The sequence below is a fragment of the Chlorocebus sabaeus genome, chromosome X (assembly GCF_047675955.1).
Source record: "Chlorocebus sabaeus isolate Y175 chromosome X, mChlSab1.0.hap1, whole genome shotgun sequence".
Taxonomy (NCBI): domain Eukaryota; kingdom Metazoa; phylum Chordata; class Mammalia; order Primates; family Cercopithecidae; genus Chlorocebus; species Chlorocebus sabaeus.
Window position 1 is genome coordinate 108,152,312 of NC_132933.1, and position 24,627 is coordinate 108,176,938.

Sequence of the window (24,627 nt, forward strand, 5' to 3'; positions counted from 1 at the left end):
TCTTGTTTTTTTAAAGTTGCTCTGTCATTTTTCTCTGACGGCTTTTAAGAGCTTCTGTTTAACTTTAGTAGTTGATGTTTCTTTGTAATGTGTCTAAGTTTAGGTTTATTTATTTATTTATTTATTTTTGAAACGGAGTTTTGCTCTTGTCACCCAGGCTGGAGTACAATTATGCGATCTCGGCTCACTGCAACCTCTCCTCCTGGGTTCAAGCGATTCTCCTGCCTCAACCTCCCGAGTAGCTGGGATTACAGGAGCCTGCCACCATACCAGGCTAATGTTTTGTGTTTTTAGTAGAGATGAAGTTTCGCCATGTTGATCAGGCTGCTCTTGAACTCCTGACCTCAGGTGATCCACCCGCCTCAGCCTCTCAAAGTGTTGGGATTACAGGCATGAGTCACCACGCCCGGCCTGGGTTGATTTTATTATTTTATTTTATTTATTTATTTTTTTTGAGACGGAGTCTTGCCCTGTTGCCCAGGCTGGAGTGCAGTGTCATGGTCTTGGCTCACTGCAGCCTCCACCTCCTGGGTTCAAGCGATCCTCCTACTTCAGCCTCCTGAGTAGCTGGGATTATGGTGCCTGCCACCACGCCCGGCTAAGTTTTGTATTTTTAGTAGAGGTGGGGTTTCACCATGTTGGCCAGGTTGGTCTCTAACTCCCGATCTCAAGTGATCCGCCCACCTCGGCCTCCCAAAGCGCTGGGATTCCAGGCATGAGCCATCGCACCCGGTCTGGGTTTATTTTTATTTTCCCTGCTTGGCATGGATGTGCTTCTGAAAACTGGGATTTATGGCTTTAATCAATACAGAAAAAATTGTCAGCCATTATGTTTTAAAATATCAATTCTCCATCATCCCACTATCCCTACAATCTTTCTGGTTTCTCCTTGGGGAGTTCCTGTTAGCGATATATTTAACTATCTCATTCTATCCTGGATAGATCATAACTTCTTTTTCATATGCTCCATAATTCATGTATTCCATCTTTTTATCTTCTTGTGCTGCATTTTGAGTAAATTCTTCAGATATGTTCTCCAGTTCAGTAATTCTCTTCAGCAATGTTAAATATGATATAAAAGTCCACTGAGTTTTAGATTTCAATATTTATATATTTCATTTCTAGGAGACCAATTTGGTTCAAAATCTGTTGGTTATTTTTAAAATAGCGACTTGTTCTTATGGATGACAGTGCTTCCATTTATGTCTTTAATCATTTTAAACAGATTCATTTTCTCCTTTCCATTAGGTTGTTATATTATTTGAGGTACTTTGGGGCTATCGATCTGCAGTTTTGCACCCACTTTTTCTCCCCGTGGAATCTTTTCCTTTTCTGTTTTATTGTTTATTTACTTATTTATTTTTACATTTTCGAGACAGAGTTGCACTCTGTCACCCACGCTGGAATGCAATGGCGTGATCTCAGCTCATTATAACCTCTGCCTCCTGGGTACAGGCAATTCTCCTGCCTCAGCCTCCTGAGTAGCTGGGATTACAGGTGGGTGCCACCACATCCAGCTAATTTTTGTATTTTTAGTAGGGACAGAGTTTCACCATGTTGGCCGACTGATCTGGAACTCCTGACCTCAGGTGATCTGCCCGCCTTGTCCTCCCAAAGTGCTGGGATTACAGGCGTGAGCCACCGCGCCCAGCCGTGTTTATAATTCAGAGTTTAAGTGCAACGTCGGTGGAGCTTTACCTGTGTGATCCTGTGTATCTCAGGTTTGGGATGTGGGCTTCCAAAGTATTTTTATATTTGTTTCTGCCAGACAACAGAGACTGGGAAAAATTTTTATGTCAACTTTTCATTGTAGGAGTTCTTGGTCCATGCAGGTAGTATGGTATGGCTCAGGGTTATACGTTTTTCAGGGGAGATATTTTTCTATCCAGAGGCCAGGCAAATAAATACATTCGTTGTTGTCAGCTTGTGCTAGTAGGTAGGTTTTTTTCTGTTCCACTTTTTACTAATGGTTCGTCTCTTCAAGGCCCAGGAGTCATGTAGAATATGACATTCCAATTCCTTGCCTCATGCAAGTCAAAGGAATTCATTGTGAAGCTAAACCATCATTAGATTGAAAGAGTTAAATAAAAACATTTATAGACAAAGAGTTACACAAATTTACTACCAACACATCCTTGTGGGCCAGACACTGTGGCTCATGCCTGTAATCCCAACACTTTGGGAGGCTGAGATAGGAAGATGGCTTGAGCCCAGGTGTTCGAGACCAGCCTGGGCAGCATAGCGAGACCCCATCTCAAAAAAACAAAAATTTGTTTAAATCCTTACTGAGAAAAAAAAGCAAAGGATGTTCATAAGGAAAAAGATATTTGAGCAAGGAAACAAGAGTTCAGATGGATGACCTATGAGAACAAATATATTGGTAAATGTATAAGTAAAGCTAAACAGGAATTTACTACATATTTTTAAGGATGGTTATTAAGGGGGCATTAAAACATAATGGAACTTCAGGTTATGAGTTGCATACAATAAAATAAACTAAAAAAGAACGAAAAACACATAATGGAACTAAGATACTGGACAAAAACAGCATGTAAAATGGAGAAAGTTAGATCAAATAGGATTAGAACTTAGGAGGACATGTAATCAAAAGGGACTTTTGATAGTTTAGTTTCTGGTTAGTTTAATCCAGAAAATTTTATTTTCCCATTAACAAGAAATCCAGAAACAAGTGACACTTGGGTCAGTTAAGTTAGTGGTTCCTTAGTGCCATTGCAGACCCTCCGTCTTCCCCTCTGGCCTCTTTCTTTGATGCCCGGGGTAATGTGCCAACCCAATGTCTAGATTCCTTCCGTCTTTAGATCTCTCTTTGTTCAATCTATTGAGGGATTTCCATGTCTGACCTTGAAGTACTTTCTTCTGTGTATGCATACATATTTTCCCCTAAATTGGAATTATGCTGTGGGTTCCATTTTGTTACCTGTCCTTCTAAAAATATTCATCATTAAAACATTTAGCATAAATATAGGAAAGTCTCTAATTTCTTTTATTCTTTTTTTTTTTTTTTTTTTTTTTTTTTTTGAGATGGAGTTTCACTCTTGTTGCCCAGGCTGGAGTGCAATGGCGTGATCTCGGCTCATCGCAACCTCTGCCTCCTGGGTTCAAGCAATTGTCTTGTCTCAGCCTCCCGAGTAGCTGGGATTACAGGCGTGCGCCAGCATGCCCAGCTAATTTTGTATTTTTAGTAGAGACAGGGTTTCTCCATGTTGGTCAGGTTGGTCTCAAACTCCAAACCTCAGGTGATTTGCCTGCCTCAGCCTCCCAAAGTGCTGGGATTACAGGCGTGAGCCACCGTGCCCGGCCAAAATCTTGATTTCTTATAACCAGAAAGGTGGAAGCTACTCAAATGTCCATAAATGAATGAATGCACAAACAAAATGTGGTGTATCCATACAATGGAGTATCATTCAGCCTTAAAAAAGGAAGGGGCTGGGTGTGGTGGTGCATGCCTGTAATCACAACACTTTGAGAGGCTGAGGTGGGAGGATCCCTTGAGCCCAGGTGTTTGAGACCAGCCTGGGTAGCATAGGGAGACCCTATTTCTATACAAAATTTAAAAAAAAAAATTAGCTAGAGGCCAGGCTCGGTGGCTCACGCCTGTAATCCCAGCACTTTGGAAGGCCGATGTGGGTGGGTCACCTGAGGTCAGGAGATTGAGACCAGTCTGGCCAATATGGTGAAACCCCATCTCTACTAAAAATACAAAAAATTAGCTGGGGGTGGTGGCTCACGCCTGCAATCTCACCTACTTGGGAGGCTGAGGCAGGAGAATTGCTTGAACCCGGGAGGTGGAGGTTGCAATGAGCCGAGATCGTGCCATTGCACTCCAGCCTGGACAACAGAGCAAGACTCTCTCTCAAAAAAAAAACCAAAAAACAAAAAACTTAGCCAGGTGTGGTGGCACGCATTTTTAGTCCCAGCTACTCAGGAGGCTGGCGTGAAAGGATTGCTTGGACCCAGGAATTTGAGGTTACAGTGAGCTATAATTGTGCCAGAGCACTCCAACCTGGGTGAGAGTGAGACCTTGTCTCTACAAAAGAACAAAAAGGAAGGAAATTCTGATGTGTGCTACAACATGGATGAACCTGATGGACATTATGCTAAGTGAAATAAGGCTGTTATGAAAAAAACAAATACTGTATGATTCCACCTATATGAGATATCTAGAATAGTCACATTCATAGAGACAGAAAACATAATAGTGGCTGCTAGGGACTGGAAGCTGTGAGGAATGGGGAGCTGTTGCTTAATGGGTACAGTTTCAGTTTTGCAAGACAGAAAAGTTCTGGAGATTGATTGCACAATGTGAATATACTTAACACCATTGGACTGTATACTTCAAAATGATTAAGATGGGCCGGGCCCAGGGGCTCACGCCTGTAATCCCAGTACTTTGGGAGGCCAAGGCAGGCAGGTCACTTGAGGTCAGGAGTTCCAGATCAGCCTGGCCAACATGATGAAACCCCCATCTCTATTAAAAATATAAAAATTAGCCGGGTGTGGTGGCCGGGTGCCTGTAATCCCAGCTACTCGGGAGGTTAAGGCAGGAGAATCACTTGAACCCTGGAGGGGGAGGTTGCAGTGAGCCGAGATCGTGCCACTGCACTCCAGCCTGGGCGACAGAATGAGACTCCATCTCAAAATAAATAAATAAAATGATTAAGATGACAAACTTTATGTTATGTGCATTTTAGCAGAGTTAATTTTTTTTTTTTTCATTTTATTTTGAGATGGAGTCTCACTGTTGTTGCACAGGCTGGAGTGCAATGGCATGATCTCAGCTCACTGCAACCTCTGCCTCCCGGGTTCAAGTGATTCTCATGCCTCAGCCTCCCGAGGAGCTGGGATTACAGGCACCTGCCACCACGCCCAACTAATTTTTTCATTTTTAGTAGAGACGAGGTTTTGCCATGTTGGCCAAGCTGGTCTCGAACTCCTGACCTCAGGTGATCTGCCTGCCTCAGCCTCCCAAAGTGCTGGGATTACAGGTGCGAGCCACCATGCCCAACTGGTTAAAATTTCTTTAGGGGAAAAAATTAGCCGGGCATGGTGGTGTGCGCCTGTGGTTCCAGCTACTCAGGAGTCTGAGGTAGGAGGATCAACTTGAGCCAAGAGGTTGATGCTGCAGTGAGCTAGGATTGTACCACTGCACTCCAGCGTGGGCGACAGAGTAAGACCCTGTCTTAAAAAAAAAGGGTAAGGGGGAGAAAAATAATCTTGATTCCTATTTTGAATGAGCAATACGTACACATGGTACCAAAATCAGAAAATGCAAAAAGGCATACAATGTTTTCACTATGGGCCTTCCCTGTCATCTAGTCTTCTCACCTGTCCCACAACCACCCATCTACTCATCATCTCCCTTGAGCATCAGTTGACACCCCTGTTTTTTTTTTTTTGAGACGGAGACTCGCTCTGTAACCCAGGCTGCAGTGCAGTGGCGTGATCTCGGCTCACGCAACCTCTGCCTCCCGGGTTCAAGCAATTCTCCTGCCTCAGCCTTCTGAGTAGCTGGGATTACAGGCATGTGCCACCAAGCCCCACTAATTCTTGTATTTTTAGTAGAGATGGGGTTTCACCATGTTGGTCAGGCTTGTCTCGAACTCCTGACCTAATGATCCGCCTGCCTCGACCTCCCAAAGTGCTGGGATTACAGGCGTGAGCCACCGCGCCCGGCCACCACTTTCTTGTGTGTCTTTCCATAGGTATTCTATGACTCATTCTTTTAAATAGCTGTATGTTATTTAATTGTGCATTGTGCATAAGCACCATACTTTCACCATTCCCTTGATAGTGATCATTCAGTTGTTGCTAGCTTGACATTTCTTTGAAATTTCCTCTTCTAATAAAAAAATTACACTCCATTAGACATGTGTTTATTTCACATATTCTTTGTTTCAATTATACTTATTTTAATAGGCAATATATTCACAGGGTTCAAAATTCAGGAAGCACAAGAGGGTAAACATTAAAATATCCCCCTGCCACTGCTGACTCCCAGGTCAACATATTTCCTTCTGGGCTTGTCATGTGTTTGCCTGTTTCTTCACAAATCCATTCCCTGCTCTTTGTCTGCTCTGTTTTCTATTGCAGGAAACTACATTTCCCAGGTTCCTTTGCTTGGTGGCTTCTGGCTAGCTTCAGGCAATGGAGGAAGGGCAGGCACTGGTACAGACTGGAGGGTGCAAGGAAGGCAGAGCCAAGGTATTTCTCTGTCTCCTCATGCTTTACGTAGGGTTTCCCGCAGTTGCTGCAACTTCTTGGCTCCAGCTCCCCTCTGGGCAGCCCCCACCATGATTCTACTACTGCTGAATTGGCCTAGCTTCTGGGATCTGGTAACAACACCTCCTCCCTGTGTTCCTTCATCCGTAAGGCTGGTAGTCATTTCTTGCTATTAATAACTTTAAGGTTAATTCATAATCTTCTATTTGGTGTCCTAACTCTTTATCACCTGTGTAGCCAGTTTCTTCTATTAATTTCCCTCTGAACGAAATACTATTATCTGTTTCTTGTGTGTGTCTTTCCAGAATATTTTATGCATATAGAAGTAAATTATATCTGTTCTCTCCGTTCTATTTTTTTTTTTTTTACAAATGATAACATATTTTATACCCTATCCAACACTTTGCTTTTTCATTTAGCAATAATCCTGGAGTTCTATATACAATTCTAAAGATTCTCTCCATTCCTTTTATTTTTTATTTTTTTGATATGGAGTCTCACTCTGTTGCCCAGGCTGGAGTGTGATGGCACGATCTCAACTCACTGCAACCTCTGCCTCCTGGGTTCAAGCAATTCTCCAGCCTCAGCCTCCTGAGTAGCTGGGATTACAGTCACCCGCCATCATGCTTGGCTAATTTTTGTATTTTTGTAGAGACGGGGTTTCACTATGTTGGCCAGGCTGGTCTTGAACTCTTGGCCTCAGGTGATCTGCCCACCTTGGCCTCCCAAAGTGCTGGGATTACAGGCATGAGCCACCATGCCTGGCCGCTTTCTATTCCTTTTAATCCAACAAGGAGATGTACTGCAATTAAATTGTTGGAACACAATCATGCTTATTTGTTTATGTATTGTTTACGGCTGACTGCTTTCATATTGTGAGTTTTGTCCAATTCTTTGTTCGAGAAGCCAAGAACCTGGACACCTTCTACTGATAACGATACCAGTCCCTTATTGATGGATTAGGTTACTTAAGCTTTCCTGCTATTACAAACAATTCTGTGAATAATCTTGAATTATACCATATCATGAACTTTGGAAAAAATTGTAGAATTAGAATTGCTGGGTCAGTGGGTATGTGTGTTTAAAAACCTTTTTTTTTGTTTTTTGTTTTTGTTTTTGTTTTTGAGACTGGGTCTCTCTCTGTCACCCAGGCTGGAGTGCAGTGGCATGATCATAACTCACTGCAGCTTCTAACTCCTGGGCTCAAGTGATCCTCCAGCTTCTGCCTCCCAAGTAGCTAGGAGTACAGGCATGCATCACCATGCCCAGCAATTTTTTTTTTTTTTTTTTGTAGAGACGAGGTTTAGCTATGCTGCCCAGGCTACTCTTGAACTCTTGGGCTCAAGCGATCCTCTCACCCCAGCTTCCCAAAGGGATTATAGACGTGAGCTTCCTCACCTGGCCTTGAAACTTATTTTTTTTGGATACAGGGTCTCTCGCTATCACCCAGGTTGGAGTGCAGTAGCGTGATCATAACTCACTGCAGCCTCTAACTCCTGGGCTTAAGTGTTCCTCCTACCTCAGCCTCCTGAGTAGCTGGGACTACAGGTGAGCACCACCACGCCAAGCTAATTTTTTGTATATTTAGTAGAGAAGGGGTTTCACCAGGTTGCCCAGGCTGGTCTCCAACTCCTGGGCTGAAGTGATCTTTTGATTTTATTTTGTATATGAGAACATAGTCAAAGTCATTTCTCATAAACAGCACAATTTTACATTATCAAATGTGTTTTAAAAAGTAGGTATTTTGAAAGTCTTTCATGTATACAAGCAAGTGAAGACAAAAGGGCAGGCCTCTATAATTACCTTGAATTTTTTAAAAAGTTCAAGTACTACTAGGTTAGCAAAATTCGAGAGCTCTGTCGGGTTTTCTTGATTGTGAATTGGCACAGTAATTATCCACTGAAGATGACCAATTTGCTTACGATTTAAAAAAAAAAAATCTCTGAGCATTCAAAATCTACTACAACTCTCTGTTCTGGGAATAATGTGAGGTTTGCATAGAGGGAGTATGCCAGTGAAGGCTTGAAAATAGGTTCTAAAAATGCTAAGGGCACAAGTTAGTTTGACTTTAAAAGCACCTTAACATTTTATTACTGAAAGGTTTACATTATCTTGCCTGTTCAAGGAATTGAATGGACCAGCCCAAGAATTGCCTATTACTGCCAGTTAAAATGTGAACCCTGGGGTCAGTGTAATTTCTGGAAATAAAATAAGTATGAGAAAGAGTACAGTTACTGACCATTATTCCTGGTGCCATGCTTGGCAAACATTTTCTGTAGAGGGGCAGACAGCACATATTTTAGGTGTTACGGACCATGCAGTCTCTGCCATTACTACTCAACTCTGCTGTTTAAATGCTAAAGCAGCCATAGACAATAGTTGAATGAATGAGCGTGGCTGTGCTCCAATAAAACTGTCTACAGAAAAGGCGAGTGGCAAGATTTTGCCGCGGGGTCCCAGTTTACCCACTCATTTCCTGGAGGAAAATTAGAGTCCTTGCAGTGTACCATCACCTCAAGCCATGGAGTACTTGGTGACCTTTGGTGCTCTGGTTCTCTTTGACCTGAGCGGAGTTCTTTCCCATGAGACCCGTGCGCTGTCTAAAATGACTTTCCCTGATGACACCCTGGATATACAATTTCCTTAACTTACATGTCATTTGGATGAGAGTAAATGCATAGGGAATGTTGCTATGATGTCCTTCCACAAATCTGGGGATCTGTGGAGAGAATGTTATTTATGACAGAGCATTAGAGGGAGAATAAGAGCAACAAAATCAGAGATCTCTGGTGTCATTGTGGTGGATTGTTTGTAAAGATGACTGCTAACAATCCCGCCCATCCCGCTATGTGCCTCAGGCACTTCCCATCAAGTAGTGAGGTCTATTTACCTCCCCTTAAAAATGGGCTGACCTTAGGACTTGTTTTGGCCAATGGAATATGGCAGAAGTGATGAAACCGTCTTTGCAAAATTGTGACTGAGACAGTGAAATAGATCTAACTTAACTCCATCTTGCTTCTTAGCTCCAAGCAGTCCTTATTCATTCCTGGGCATAGGCTGAACTAACTTTGGGAGAAGCTTAGTTATGGTTTACAGTTTAAAACAAAGACGATAGGCTGGGCGCGGTGGCTCACGCCTGTAATCCCAGCACTTTGGGAGGCCAAGGTGGGCAAATCACGAGGTCAGGAGTTCAAGACCAGCCTGGCCAAGATGGTGAAACCCTGTCTCTACTAAAAAATAATACAAAGAAGTTAGCCGGGCATGGTGGTGGGCACCTGTAATCCCAACTACTGGGGAGGCTGAGGCAGAGAATTGCTTGAACCTGGGAGGCGGAGATTGCAGTGAGCCGAGGTAGCGCCATTGCACTCCAGCCTCGGCGACAGAGTGAGACTCTGTCTCAAAAATAAACAAATAAATAAATAAAAATAAAACAAAAACAATAACAGCCCTTTCCCAAAGCAGACCTCCTTCTTGCCTGGGGACTAGATTGCCTTTGTAGGACTAACATTAGCCATAAGATTGGAAATTATGGTTTAGGAGTCATGCAGCTGGGGGCTACAAGATTCTGACCCTCCCTGAACTGCTCCTAAGATAAGTGCTTGAGATATTTTGCAGACCCTGCATTTGATGGATCAGCTGGCACCACCCAGACTGATAAAGTGGCTCATCTGATCTTGTGGCCCCACCAAGGAACTGACTCAGCACAAGAAGACAGCTTTGACTCCCTGTGATTTCATCCTTGACCAGTCAGCACTCCTAGCTCACTGGCTTCCTTCCACTCACCAAGTTGTCCTTAAAAACTCTGCTCCCCGAATGCTCGGGGAGAGTGACTTGAGCAATAATAAAACTCCGGTCTCAGCCAGGTGTGGTGGCTCACGCCTGTAATCCCAGCACTTTGGGAGGCTAAGGTGGGTGGATCATGAGGTCAGGAGTTCGAGACCAGCCTGGCCAACATGGGGAAACCCCATCTCTACTAAAAATACAAAAATTAGCTGAGTATGGTGGTGTGCCCCTGTAATCCCAGCTACTCAGGAGCCTGAGGCAGGAGAATCGCTGGAACCCGGGAGGCAGAGATTGCAATGAGCTGAGATCGCGCCATTGCACTCCAGCCTGGACAACAGATCGAGACTCTGTCTCAAAAAAAAAAAAATAATAACAACTCCGGTCTCCCGCACAGCCAGCTGGGCGTGAATTACTCTTTTCTCTACTGCAATTCCCCTGTCTTGATAAATCAGCTCTGTCTAGGCAGTGAGCAAGGTGAACCCCTTGGGCGGTTACAGTGATAGGGTACCAATTCCAAGCCTAGACCTGAAGAAACTTGGCACCTTCAGCTGTCACCCTCTTAGAAGCCAGCTGTTACATAAAGACGCTTGGGCTAGACTTCTGAATGATGCGCAATCACATGGAAGAAGAGAGAGAGGTCAGATAGAGAAGAGCTTAGGTGTCCAGTCACTGCTACCACCCAGGCTGAGGCACCAGACATGACTGGGGCCATTTTGGATGTTCCAGCTTTAGGCAGGCTCCCAACTCAGTGTAGCCATATGACTGATCCCAGATAACATCACATGGAGCAGAGACATGTCATCCCTGCCAATCTCTAGCCAAATTGCAGAACTGTGAACAAATAAATGGTTGTTTTAAGCCACTAATTTGGGGGATGGTTTGTTATGCAACAATAGTTTCCATGACCCAGTAGCAGGGTACCCATGTGGGGGATCTTCTGGCTTGAAGCTCTCCTGACACTTGATTTTCTGCCCTTTACAGCATCCATAATTAGCAACTCCTTAATCTGGCCTCCAAGGCTCTCCATTGCCTTGACTTTTACTTATGTTGCCATCATCATTTCTGCATGCTCCACTGCAGGAAGTTTTCCTTCTAGAGAAGCAGTACAGCATAGACGGTAGGAGCAATGACTCTGGAGACAGACTGCCTATCATTAGCTGTGTGATCTTGGTCAAGTTGCTTAACCCATCTGTGCTTACTCTCTTCGTATGAAAGGTGAATGATAATAATCTCTACCTCATGCATGGTGGTGGTGAACATTAATATGTTAATATGTGCAAAGCACTTCGAATAGTTCCTGGCACTGTGCCATACATGGTTTTGGGAGCCTTCATTCAGTATATTGCCTCCGACCAAGGTGGCTTTCTCTGCTTCCCTTTCTTTCTCTCCTTCTTTCCTTCTCTCTCAGCCCACCTGGAGATCCCTCCTGTATGTGGAGGCCCCTGATGCAATAGCTTTCATTTGTCTAGGTCTTCCTTCTCTCGTTTCCTGTTTGGGACACTAATATGACAGTTAGGCTTTGAGACTCTGGAGTCTCCGGATTGTCTGGGGATCCCATTTTGCTTCTTGAAGGCAGAGACTGTTGTCAGAGAGCTGCAACAATTGCCTTCCTGCCCCTGCAGTGCATGCAGATTTTCCTGAAATAAAAAACTAGCCGGGCGTGGTGGCTCACGTCTGTAATCCCAGCACTTTGAGGAGCCGAAGTGGGCGGATCACGAGGTCAGGAGTTTGAGACCAGCCTGACCAACATGGTGAAACCCAGTCTCTATTAAAAATACAAAAATTAATCAGGCATGGTGGTGGGTGCCTGTAATCCCAGCTACTTGGGAGACTGAGGCAGGAGAATCGTTTGAGTTCAGGAGGCGGAGGTTGCAGTGAGCCGAGATCACGCCACTGCACTCCAGCCTGGGTGACAGGGCAAGACTCTGTCTCAAAAAACAAACAAACAAACAAATAAACAAAAACTGAGTAAAAGATTGATGTGGGCTAAAACCAGTGGCAATGCTTTCGGGTAAGTAGGACTTGGGTTGAGCTTGGAGGTCTAGAACACTTGGCAAAGTGTGGAGGCCAGGAGGAAGCGTTGTCCCTTCTTAGGCTGCATGTGATATAGACCTCATACATGTAAGCTACCTGTGCCCAATTCCTTGTACTGTCACTTATTAGCTTGATAACATTTTGCAAGTATTTACCTCTTCAGTCTCCTCATCTGCAAAATGAGAGATTTACTAATTATACTCCTGCCATGAAGTTGTAGGGCTTTACACACACACACACACACACATATATATATATGTTTATTATTATTATTATTATTATTATTTAGATGGAGTCTCACTGTCACCCAGCCTGGAGTGCAGTGGTGCCATCTCAGCTCACTGTAACCTCCACTTCCCGGGTTCAAGGAATTCTCCTGCCTCAGCCTCCCGAGTAGCTGGGACTACAGGTGCACCCCACCACTCTCAGCTAATTTTTGTACTTTTAGTAGAGACAGAGTTTCACCATGTTGGCCAGGCTGGTCTTGAACTCCTGGCCTCAAGTAATCCATCCGCCTCAGCCTCCCAAAGTACTGGGATTACAGCATGACCCACTGTACCCGGCCCTAATGGCTTATACTTCTAAGGCCCTTGGGACAATGACTGGCACAAGAAAATACCTCATAAATGTGAAACATGTTTTGTCATCATTAAGCCCCTCAATTTCCACAAGCTGTGTCAGCTTGATCACCTGCTGAGCGGACCACTAAAGACCATGTGTCTGCACTTGTCTGCCACCCAGATCATCCTGCCCAGGTACAGCCATACCTGAGCTTGTGTGTGAGCAGCTCAGCTTAGGGAGGCCATTCTTTACAGTGCTCTGGCCATTCCTTACAGCGCCCTGTTAGCCCAGGACTAGGAGAGACTACTAGAAAGATTTACACCCAAATTGTGTCATTTTACCCTTTTGTAGAGTTACTTTTATTGGACTGTGCTTTAGCATCACACCTTTTGTGTACACTGCAGGACATTATAAAGAATAGCCCCATAAACTATTGACTTCTCTATAAAGATGCCACTGAAGAGATTAATTTCATTTCCGTATTCTCTGTGTAGGGAGAACTTTCGTGTTTCATTACAAAGAATAATTGTTCTTTTCTTGTAGTTTTTTACCGTATGAGTGTGCAAAATACGTGATGGATCAGGTGTTACTCTCTGCATTTACCTGCCACATTTGTGACCTGGCAGGGGGCTAGATTCTTACAGGGTATTTTGGGGGGTTCTAACCTGACTCTTTGCTTCATCTAGTTTTTTCTACCCTCGTTTTCGCTTTTGCCTTATCATCTTCCTTAATTTTTAGACATTGCCATCCAACTCCAACTCTTTCGTTGGACTGAAGCAAGGTAAAAATAAAAAAATTTAAAAAGTGCCACTTAAGATAATTCTAAATCAATACCTTTTAAAAATATGTGGAAAATATAAATATACATTCTGCAGTCTTAGAAATCATGTAACTTATCTGTGAATTTCTTCTTGGCCTTGAGTTGTTGAACAGTTGTTGAACAAAATTAAAAAGATTTGAGCAAGAAAGTGAAAGAAAAGACCCACTGGTTCTTGTTTTCAGGCTCCAAAGACATACTGTCATGAAATCCATTATAACCATCACAGCCACCACGACTATTGAGCAGCTACTGTGTGTGTGTAAGGAATTCTAGTTGGTGCAATATATTCAACAAATAAAATAGATGCTAGACACTAAGGTGCTGAGGATACAGTAGAATAAAGCCAGACAAGATCTCTGCTTTCGCAGTGCTTTAGTAAATTCTCTTTCATAATGAATTTCTAACTGCCTGGCTTTGAGCAAGTCCTCTGTATACTAGGAGATCTAGAAAGCCTGATAATGATGGTGAAGATGACAATGTCAGCTTACATTTATTGAGCGCATACTATATCCCAGGCATTGTTGTAAGTGCTTTGCATGTATTAGCTTACTGAACCCTCAGACAATCCCATGAGGTATGTGCTAATGTTAACTACACTTTAAAGATTAGGAAATGGAGGCACAGAAGGGTCACATCAGGGTTTCTCAACCTATTGGCACTAGTGACATTTCAGACCATATAATTCTTTGTGGTGGGGGACTGTCCTGTGCACTTGTATGATGTTTAGCAAGATCTCTGTTTTCTATCCATGACTAGGTGCCTAACAACACCCCTGCACCCCAGTTTTGACAATCCAAATGTCTGCAGACATTGCCAAATGTTCCCTGAGGGGCAAAACTACCCCCAGGTTGAGAATCACTGGGTTAGATGATTTGCCCAAATTACACAAGTAGTACGCATTAGAACTGAGATTCAACCCAGGCATTCTGGCTGCAGAGTGTGAAATATTAACAACACCAAACTCTAGGTGTAACCGTCTCAGTCATAATTAGAATTTTCAGAAATAGAAATGTGAGAATCTTTGTGAAAAGATGTTTAAGAGACGTTAAAAAAAGAAATGTGAGAATCTAACTTTCTGAAAATGGTGGACACAGCACTAATACTGAGATCTGACAATCACTAGTATTTTGATAATTCTGTGTGTATCAGTCAGGGACCCAGCAAGAAACAGAAGGCATTCTCTAATTAACATAACTTGAGGAGGGTTTAATAACTGACTGCTTACAAAGGTGTGGGGCAGGGAGTAGGGAGACCACAGAGGAGAGTGTAGTCCCCTGAGTCTCTTAACAGTGGAGAGCCTTTACCGTGTATATGAACAATGGGATGAGAAAGAGAGAGACCTGGACAGAGAGAGAGACGCCTTAAGAACAACACTATCTGGCCAGGCGCAGTGGCTCACGCCTGTAATCCCAGCACTTTGGGAGGCCAAGGGGAGTGGATCACCTGAGGTTGGGAGTTTGTGACCAGCCTGACCAACATAGTGAAACCCCATCTCTAAAAATACAAAAATTAGCTGGGTGTGGTGGCTTATGCCTGTAATCCCAGTTACTCAGGAGGCTGAGTCAGGAGAATTGCTTGAACCCAGGAGGCGGAGGTTGCAGTGAGCCGAGATCGCCACTACACTCCAACCTGGGCAACAGAGCAAGACTCTGTCTTGAAAATAAATACATAATAAATAAATAAATAACACTATTTTCTGTTGCCCAAGGTGACCTTGAAAGGAGAATGCTAGGAGAATAAATACCACAACTTGACTCTCCTTCCTCCCTCTGATCTTCTTCTGGGACTGTGCATTGGCTACAGCCCACTGGAAACCAGAGAACAATGATGCCCACAAATTGTGCTCCATTCAAGTCAGCCACCTGGGCAGAGAGCAGGCAAAGAAGGGTGGAGAGAGATATCTGCCACACTGCAATAACCTTTCTTTTTTTCTTTTTTTAAGGTGGAGTCTTGCTCTGTTGCCAGGCTGGAGTGCAGTGGTGCTATCTCGGCTCACTGCAACCTCTGCCTCTCGGGTTCAAGTGATTCTCCTGCCTGAGCTCCTGAGTAGCTCGGATTACAGGCGTGTGCCACCATGCCTGGCTAATTTTTGTATTTTTAGTAGAGACAGAGTTTAACCATGTTGGCCAGGATGGTCTCAATCTCTTGACCTCGTGATCCACCCACCTCAGCCTCCCAGAGTGCTGGGATTACAAGCGTGAGCCACCACGCCTGGCCTGCAATAACTTTTCTCATGGGATTTCGTTTCTATCTATTGGCTTTGAGGTTTGGTTATTCCATAAACTTTACAGATTTGTAATTTTCTTGGTGAGAAGTCAATTTCATCTAACACCTTTACCTTGATTTTTCATGACCTCCAATGTGTATAGTTGGTGAATCAGCCTGTGTAGACTTTGAGAGGAGAAAAGAAAATTATTGTAATATCTGCCTTGGAAAGATGCTATCAGGATGCATCTGCTACAGAAACATTGGAGTAGTCACTGCCTTTTTCTTTTAATTTTTTAAACTGTAACCGAGACATAAGGTTCACTATTATGTGTTTATGCTGGCAGAGATTCAAATGTGAAAATTCTTTTCTAAACCATTCTTTGAAGTATTTGGATATTTGCTTCAAACTTTTTGTCATGCCCTCAATTGATTAAACTTTCATTTTAAAGAGTCAATGGATAGCATGTCTTAATTTGCAGTCTTTCCACAGGTCTTTTAAAGATCACACCTCCACAACAACAAAAATGGCCTGTCAATTCAGTGAGATCAAGTCAATTAATGGAATTAAAAAAAAACACTAAAGAGTTTCTTTTTAATGTGGCACCATGTGTGTGAAAAACAATTCTTGGGTAGACCATAATTTTTATTTTTCTCACAGTGGATTTTGGCACCAATTGGCACAGCTTGGCTAAGGCTCTTTCTAGCCCACCCTTGAGCACTTCTGTCTTCTCCATCCCTTCTGTTATGTTCCTTGTACGCTGTGAGTTCCAGCCCTTTCCCTGAACTGTATGTTCTAGAAACATAGAATCTTGGAGTTGAAAGTGCTGTGAGTAGCCACATAGTTCATTCTTCCTCCCAGCGGGTACCCTCTTGTGTAATATCTCTGACAGATGGCCACCCAGCCTGTGTTTGGGCATCATCTAGGACAGGGAACCCTCTGCTTTGCAAAGCAGCTTGTTCCACTGTGGGCGAGCTCATACTGCTAAACTGATCATTTTGCCATTGAGCTGAAACTTGCTTTCTTCTAATTTTCATTTCCTTCCTTCCTTCCTTCCTTCCTTCCTTCCTTCCTTCCTTCCTTCCTTCCTTCCTTCCTTCCTTCCCCCCCTTCCTTCCTTCCTTCCCCCCCTTCCTTCCCCCTTCCTTCCTTCCTTCCTCCCTTTCTTCCCTTTCTCCTTCCTTCCTTCCTTCCTTCCTTCCTTCCTTCCTTCCTTCCTTCCTTCCTTCCTTCCCCCCCTTCCTTCCTTCCTTCCTTCCTTCCCCCCCTTCCTTCCTTCCCCCTTCCTTCCTTCCTTCCTCCCTTTCTTCCCTTTCTCCTTCCTTCCTTCCTTCCTTCCTTCTTTCCTTCCTTTCTGTCTTTCTTTCTGTCTTTCTCTTTCTTGAGACAGAGTCTTGCTCTGTTGCCCAGGCTGGAGTGCGGTGGCATAATCTCAGCTCAGTGCAACCTTCACCTCCCGGGTTCAAGTGATTCTTCTGCCTCAGCCTCCTGAGTAGTTGGTATTACAGGTGCATGTCACTATGCCCAGCCAATTTTTTTGTATTTTTAGTAGAGACAGGGCTTCGCCATGTTGGCCAGGCTGGTCTCAAACTCCTGAACTCAGGTGATCCACCTGCCTCGGCCTCCCAAAGTGCTGGGATTACAGGCATGAGTCACTGAGTCTGGCTGCTTTCTTCTTAATTTTCACGCATTAGGGAAAGGCAGTAGAAGGCAGTGGTCAAGATTCCGGTTCTGAGCCAGACTGCCTTTGTTCATGTTCCTGCTTTCCCACTTACCATCTGTGTGCTCTTGTGCAAGTTATTTAACCTTCTAATCCAGTTTGTTTCTCTGTAAAATGGGGATAACAGTAGCTTTGCGTTGTATCAGTTGAGCTAAGTTGGAACTAAGACTCCCAGAATTCCCTTCTTTGTTTGGTCCTGGGTTAGAGTTGACCACAGGGGAAATTGGAGGGCAGAAGTAAGGCAGGAAGTAGGGTATAGGGCCACTGCTGTTGTAGTTTCCCTGCCTCAGCACAGGCCTGGTTTGCATTATTCGTGTAGGTCACCAACTGGGCATGCAGCTCTTCCAACCCTGGCCAGCTCTTCTTCAGCATCTCTGGATCCTGGGCCAACTCTGTGTGAAGTTCCGTGGTGAAGTGTGCCAGCTCTTCTACAGGTCACTGGCATCTTTAAAGTCAGAGGCTTGGAGACAGTGAGAGACTGACGAAGATTCCAGTGTGATACCAATGTGACCAGTGTAAGTTCTGATGAGAGACAGATGTGAGTTTCAGCTCTTTCTTGCTTTCTTCCACTTTACATCCATTTTCCCTTCCCAACTCCTGGAGATGCTGACTTCAGGCCCAAAACCAGATGCAGAAGCAAGAGCTATACACAAACTACACAGCTCTCAATATTCGTAAAGTCTGATCTGTAAGCTAAATTTGTTATTTAACTCACAGTGGCTCTGCTTCTCTGATCAAACCCCAATAATACCAGTACATTGCGACAAATAAATGAAATAATCTATGTAAAGCACTCATTACAGTGCCTGGAATGTAGTTAAGTACCCAGCATCCTTGGACCTGTATTGTTATAGTCTCCATCTTCATGGTATTACCAGCTCCATTCCCCAGGTCATTACAGAATGCATTTGGCTCCTCTTCCACCTGACAGTGAATCCACATATTTAAATTCTTTTTTTTTTTTTTTTTTTTTTTTTTTTTTTTGAGATGGAGTCTCCCTCTGTTGCCCAGGCTGGAGTGCAGTGGTGTGATCTCTGTTCACCGCAACCTCTGCCTCCCGGATTCAAGCGATTCTCTTGCCTCAGCCTCCCGAGTAGCTGGGATCACAGGCCCCTGCCACCATGCTCAACTCATTTTTTTGTAATTTTAGTAGAGATGGGATTCCACCATGTTGGCCAGGCTGATCTCGATCTCCTGACCTCAAGTCATCCGCCCACCTCGGCATCCCAAAATGCTGGAATTACAGGCATGAGCTACTGCATCCAGGCTAAATCCATATTTTTGAAGGCTTTTAAACATAGAACGATCTGTCAAGTGAAACCTTATGAGAGATACTGGACTAAGTGATTTGGACATATTATCTCATTTAATTCTCTTCACAAACACTCTAGAAATTTTCCAGATAAGGCTACTGAAGCTCATCCCAAGGTGACATAACTAGGGGTCTCTTGGACTACCTATAGTTAGTTGGGTTTTATAGTAATATGCAATTTCTAACTTGCATATTTATAAATCTTGTAATTGTTGTATAAAATAAGAGCAATTACTTTCATTTGTTCTTTGATTAATAGTCAACACAATTCAAACAGATTAAAATCACTTTAAACAATTAATCCCATTTATAAACTTATTTTATTCCCCTTTTTAAACTACACTCATAAATGTAATATATTTGAACTTTCCGAGCCCTTCAAATGCCTGACAAGGCGTAAGTATAATCCTAACAAACAAAATTCTACCAGTTAAATGACTCTGGTGAAGATAATAGATTAAGCTTATAAATTTGTTGAATCTTGAGCTCTCATAAACATTTCAATACTGTTAATACGCCTGTGAAAATCTCTTATGCTTTTCTATGTGAAATTACAAGTCAAAATCAATTGCTCAAGGCTAATCTAATAGATTTCCGAAAATGCTAGATTCTCTTAAACATTACAAAGAAATTGTTTTTAATTTATACAAAGTGTTACTACTATGGCTATTTACTTCATCATATCATTCTAAATTCTCCCCAGGATTGAAAAGTCACTTACTCAAATAAGGGTAGTAGATTTACTATAAGGGTAGTAGATTTACTATATCAGGTAAATTGAGCTGAAGTCAGAAGGTGGCTTTTCCCCTCAGGATGTGTTTGTGTAGTTAGAGATTCAAGACCCAGACATAGGATTTAAGAGCCTCATGCTTCCTGAATGATTCTATCTTAGTCACGGGGTATGCAGGAACTCCCCCTTTTTTTACATGAATGTTCATAGCAGCTTTCTTTGTAATAGCCCCAAACTGGATACAAACCGAGTGTCCATCAACAGATCAACAGACAAATTGTGATGTACTGATACAATGGAATATTACTCAGCAATAAAAAAGAAAGAACTACTGATACACACTGCAACAGGGATGAATCTCAAAATCATTATGCTACATGGAAGAGACCAATCAAAGAGGAATCCACACTATATAATTCCTTTAATATTAAATTCTAGAAAATGCAAACTAATCTGTAGTGACAGAAAGCAGATGGGGGTTCAAGGAGAAGAGAGAGACCACCATAGGGGGATAGGGGGATAGATATGTTCATTACCTTGAGGGCTGACATGAATTTAAGGGTATATACATATATCAAAACTTATACTTTTTTTGAGATGGAGTCTTGCTCTGTCACCCAGGCTGGAGTGAAGTGGTGTGATCTTGGCTCACTGAAACCTCCACCCCCCAGGTTCAAGCAATTCTCCTGCCTCAGCCTCCCAAGTAGCTGGGACTATAGGCGTGTGCCACCACGCCCGGCTAAGCTTTGTATTTTTAGTAGAGACGGTTTCTAGCCATGTTGACCAGGCTGGTCTCAAACTCCAAATCTCAGGAGATTCACCCATCTCAGCCTCCCAAAGTGCTAGGATTACAGGCGTGAGCCACTGCTCCTGGCCTCAAAACTTATGCTTTAAATAAAGGCAGTTTATTGTTATGTCAATAAGCTTGGTTTTAAAAAAAACCAATGAACTATATCATATTTTTCTTACAAAATTAGTCACAATAATTTTATTCATAGCAAAAATGGGGACCCCCCCTTTTTTTAATAGCCATTTTGCTCATGGGAGGGCGTAAGGCCATATCTTTTAGCTATAAAGTTTTAGTTACCTGACTGGGTTAACCAGAAACCTGCAACCCTACTCAAGTGGCAGACTAAACTCTCTTTATCCCTGAATTCCTTAAATATTCTATTTTATCCTGTATCTTCTATTTTTATCTGGCTATAACTCATAGTCATGAGCTGGTAGAGTTGGATTTGAACCCAGATCTCCCTGAGCCCAGAGCGTGGTCTGTGATCCACCATGATATGCTGATTTCTTTTTGTTTTGTTTTGTTTTGTTTTGTTTTGGGATGGAGTCTCACTGTATCGCCCAGGCTGGAGCGCAGTGGTGCAATCTTAGTTCACTGCAACCTTTGCCTCCTGGGTTCAAGAAATTCTCCTGCCTCAGCCTCCCAAGTAGCTGGGATTACAGGCGTGCACCACCATGCCTGGCTAAGTGTTTTGTTTTTGTTTTTGTTTTTTGTCCTCTCATTCCATTTATTAAAGAAACAGAAAAGATACAATGCAGGAAAACCACTAACCATCCTTTCACAGCAGGCTGAACGAAGCACAGTGATTTCTTCCCTTCATCCCCCTCACCCCAATTCCCATATTCCCATCCACATCAGTTTAAATTTTGAGGTTCTTTGATTGGGAGTACCAGTGAAGAGGGAGCTGGATGAGTAGAGGAGCCTTAAATCTGCCTACCTCTAAGTCCCAGGAGAAGGGAGCTGCAGGCCCAGTCAGTCAAGCAGAAACTGCATTTGGTGGGTCTTTGAAGCGGTTGTCCATCTCCCTGTTCTGTGTTCAAGTCCCCAGGGAAAGGTATGGTGGTAGAGGATGACCAGGTCCAAACTGCCCAGGTCAGAGCTATGGAAGAATGGTCTGTTCACCAACGCCACATTTCTAGAGAGCAGCGAGCTGATTCTCCAATGGTGAGCAGGGGACTACATGTGAACTGGGACCCGCAGGCCAATGTATCCTTGAGGAAAAGACCACAAGAACAATTCAAGAAACTAGTAAGAAACAATGGGCAGAAAACTGTGTGATGAAAGCACAGCAGGCTTCTGGGAGGCTGGAGATCCTTTCTCTCAAGGCCAGGATTATTCCCACCTGCCACAGTTCACATGCCAGAAATAACATCTCACCTTCAGTCAAGAAAAATGCAGAGGAAAAAGATGGCTCATTTGAACTTAAGGCCCAGCTATGCTCTTCAGAATGTAGCTCCACAACTACCCTTTTACCTAAGAGGTAGCCCCTGCTGAGAACCACAGTGCCTAGAAACTAAGGTGGTCCTGGAGGGAAAATGGTGTTTAAGGGAGTAACATTCCATTTGGGGACACTGCAGCCATTGGACCCCCTGGTCTGGGACAGCAGCTGGGTTTGTGCCAGGGAGGCTTCCCACTCTAGGAAATGGGACCAAACTCTTGCCTGAAGGGCCATTCATCCTTGGAAAGGAAGCTGGGTTGAGACCCAGGGTCCCAGTTGACCTTGCGAAAAGATCTGGGTTGGTACCCCTAGGGCCTGCTGGAGAAGAGCCCAGGTGCCCGGCAGCTGACCTGGAGAAAGTAACTTGACTGGGGCCTAATGGGTCCGGTAGACCTTGGGAAGGTAGTTGGACTTGGACCCTGCAGGCCAGCGGTCCTTGGGAAGTTAGCTGGGTTGGGGCCAAGTGACCCAGAGGCTCTTGGGAAAACTGTTGGATTTGAGCCCTGGAGGCCAGCGGACCTCTGGAAGGTAACTGGATTTGATGTCAATGTGCCAGAAGACTGAGAGAAGGCAGATGAACCCACTCTTCTGGGAAAAGGATTAGCATTTACCCCCATGGGGTTCCCTGGCCTTGAGAAATGAGCTGAATTAGGGTCTGTGGGGCCAGGAGCCCTTGAGATGGGAGGTGGATTTGGTCCTGGAAGGCCAATTCCGTGAGAGCCAGGACCCGAGTTTGGGCCCATGGGGCCAGGTACTCTTGCCATGGAAGATGGGCTTGTGCCCATGTTTCCAGAAGCCTGTGACAAAGAAGCTGAATTTGCTCCTAAAAGACCTGCTGCTCTTAGAATGGGGACAAGATGGAGGCCTTGAGGTCCAGCCATTCTTAAGACCAGGTCCTGTGCCCAAGAGACCGCCTGCTCTGGCATTTAGATTAGGGCCCGGGCCCAGGCCACTTGGTCTTGGATTGGGCCCAAGGCCTGGGCCTGGAAACACACCTAACCTGGGGGCAGGGTTTGTCCCTAAAAAGCCTGATCTCAGATTGGGGTTAGGTCCTGGGCCCAGGCCAACTGGCCTAGAATTGGGAGGACCATTCCTGAAGGTCAACAGAACACCTGCTCTCAGGTTAGGTCCAGATCCAGGGCCCATGGGACCACCACTTCTGGGGTCAGGACCTGCTCCCAGGAGACCACTTGCCCTTAGATTGGACACAGGACCTGGCCCTGGGAGACCCCCAACCTGGGATTAGACAGAGGCCCCAGGCCTGGAAGAGCCCCTGTCCTAGGGTTTAGGGTGGGGCCTTGTCTCGGTCCTGGCCCCAAGAGGCCACCAGGCCTTGGGAAAGAAACTGCACCTGTGCCTGTGGGATTCATCCCTCCTGGAAAAGAAACCATGCTTGGGTCACGAGCACTAGCCGGGAAAGGTGCTGGATTTGAAGCCAATGAGCCTGATGAAGCTGGAAAAGGAGATGGGTTCCTTGGAAATGGGGCCGAATTTCCACCAAGAAAACCGGCCGCCATAAGGAAGGCATCGGAGTTCACACCCAGTGGGTGGCTTATGTTCAGAACAGGACCCCACTGTGGTCCCAGGGAACCGTCCAACCGTCCTCGAGGTGGCAGCGGAGCACGAGTCCAAGGAGTTGGCCGCTCTCTAGGGAAAATCCGAGGCTCTTTCATACTTTCTTTGGAACGCTGGTGATAATGCGCTTGGGGCGGGTTTTGAAAAGGATCCTGTCTTTGATGAATGCTCTCACCAGGTACCGAGTGTCAGTCTCGCGGCCAAGCTCATCACAGTCCTGACACCCAAGAGTGTGTTTGACAAGGACTGCAAAAGGTTTCTCCAGGTGGATAATTTTCCCATACAGGATCAGCACAGGGATTCCCTGGAGATAACAATTTGCACCATGAGCTTTCTGTCTTTAAAAAGCAAGTGGAAACAGGCTGCAATGGCGGCCGCCTAGTGCGGCGCTGCGGAGCCAACGGGGCACAACTGAACCTCCCACTGCCGCCGCTGCCACCGCGAGCACTGCCTCTGCCAGTTTTTTGTATTTTTAGTAGAGACAGGGTTTCACCGTGTTGGCCAGGCTGGTCTCGAACTCCTGACCTCAGGTAATTCTCCCGCCTTGGCCTGTAATCTCAAAGTGCTGGGATTACAGGCGTGAGCCACTGCGCCGGGCCAATATTGTGAAACCCAACAGGGTGAAACCCTGTCTCTACTAAAAATACAAAAATGAGCCCAGCGTGGTAGTCGGTGGCTGTAATCCCAGGTACTTGGGAGGCTGAGGCTCGAGAATCACTTGAACCAAGGAGGTGGAGGTTGCAGTGAGCAGAGAACGCACCGTTGTACTCCAGCCTGGGGGGCAAGAGCGAAACTCTGTCTTAAAAAAAAAAAGAAAAGAAAAGAAAGGAAAGGAAAAGAAAAGAAAAGAAAAGAAAAGAAAAGAAAAGAAAAGACAAGACAAGACAAGGCAAGGCAAGGCAAGGCAAGGCAAGGCAAGGCAAGACAAGACAAGACAAGACAAGACAAGACAAGACACTTTATTTCTAGTACCTACTACAGTGCTGGACAGAATCTGGCACATAGCAGGTGTGAATCTGGCACTGAATCTGGCACTCAGCCAAGAGTTAATTAATGGCTATCCCACAGCATTTCAGGACCACAAAGTGTATTCTGTAACATTTTATGCATTCTCTGTTTCCATATATTTACCTCCAAAATCAGTTAAAGTATGTCTGCTAAACACTGGTTGGCAAGATAAGAGCAAAAGGTGATAGCTATGTTACTATTAAGAGTAAAGAAAGCCAGGTGCAGTGGCTCATGCCTGTAATTCCAGAACTTTGGGAGGCTGAGGTGGGAGGATCGCCTGAGCCTAGGAGTTTTGAGACCAATCTGGGTAACATAGTGAGACTCTATCTCTACAAAAAAATTAAAAATTAGTCAGGCGTGGTGGCATGCACCTGTAGTCCCAGCTGCTCAAGAGGCTGAGGTCAGAGGTT

The 24,627-nt window shown here is 44.4% G+C and overlaps 1 pseudogene; it reads right to left on the minus strand.

Annotated features, from left to right (window-relative positions):
- Positions 1-21,738: 21,738 nt before the first annotated feature.
- LOC119622027 (uncharacterized) lies at positions 21,739-23,345 on the minus strand (annotated as a pseudogene).
- Positions 23,346-24,627: the final 1,282 nt, after the last annotated feature.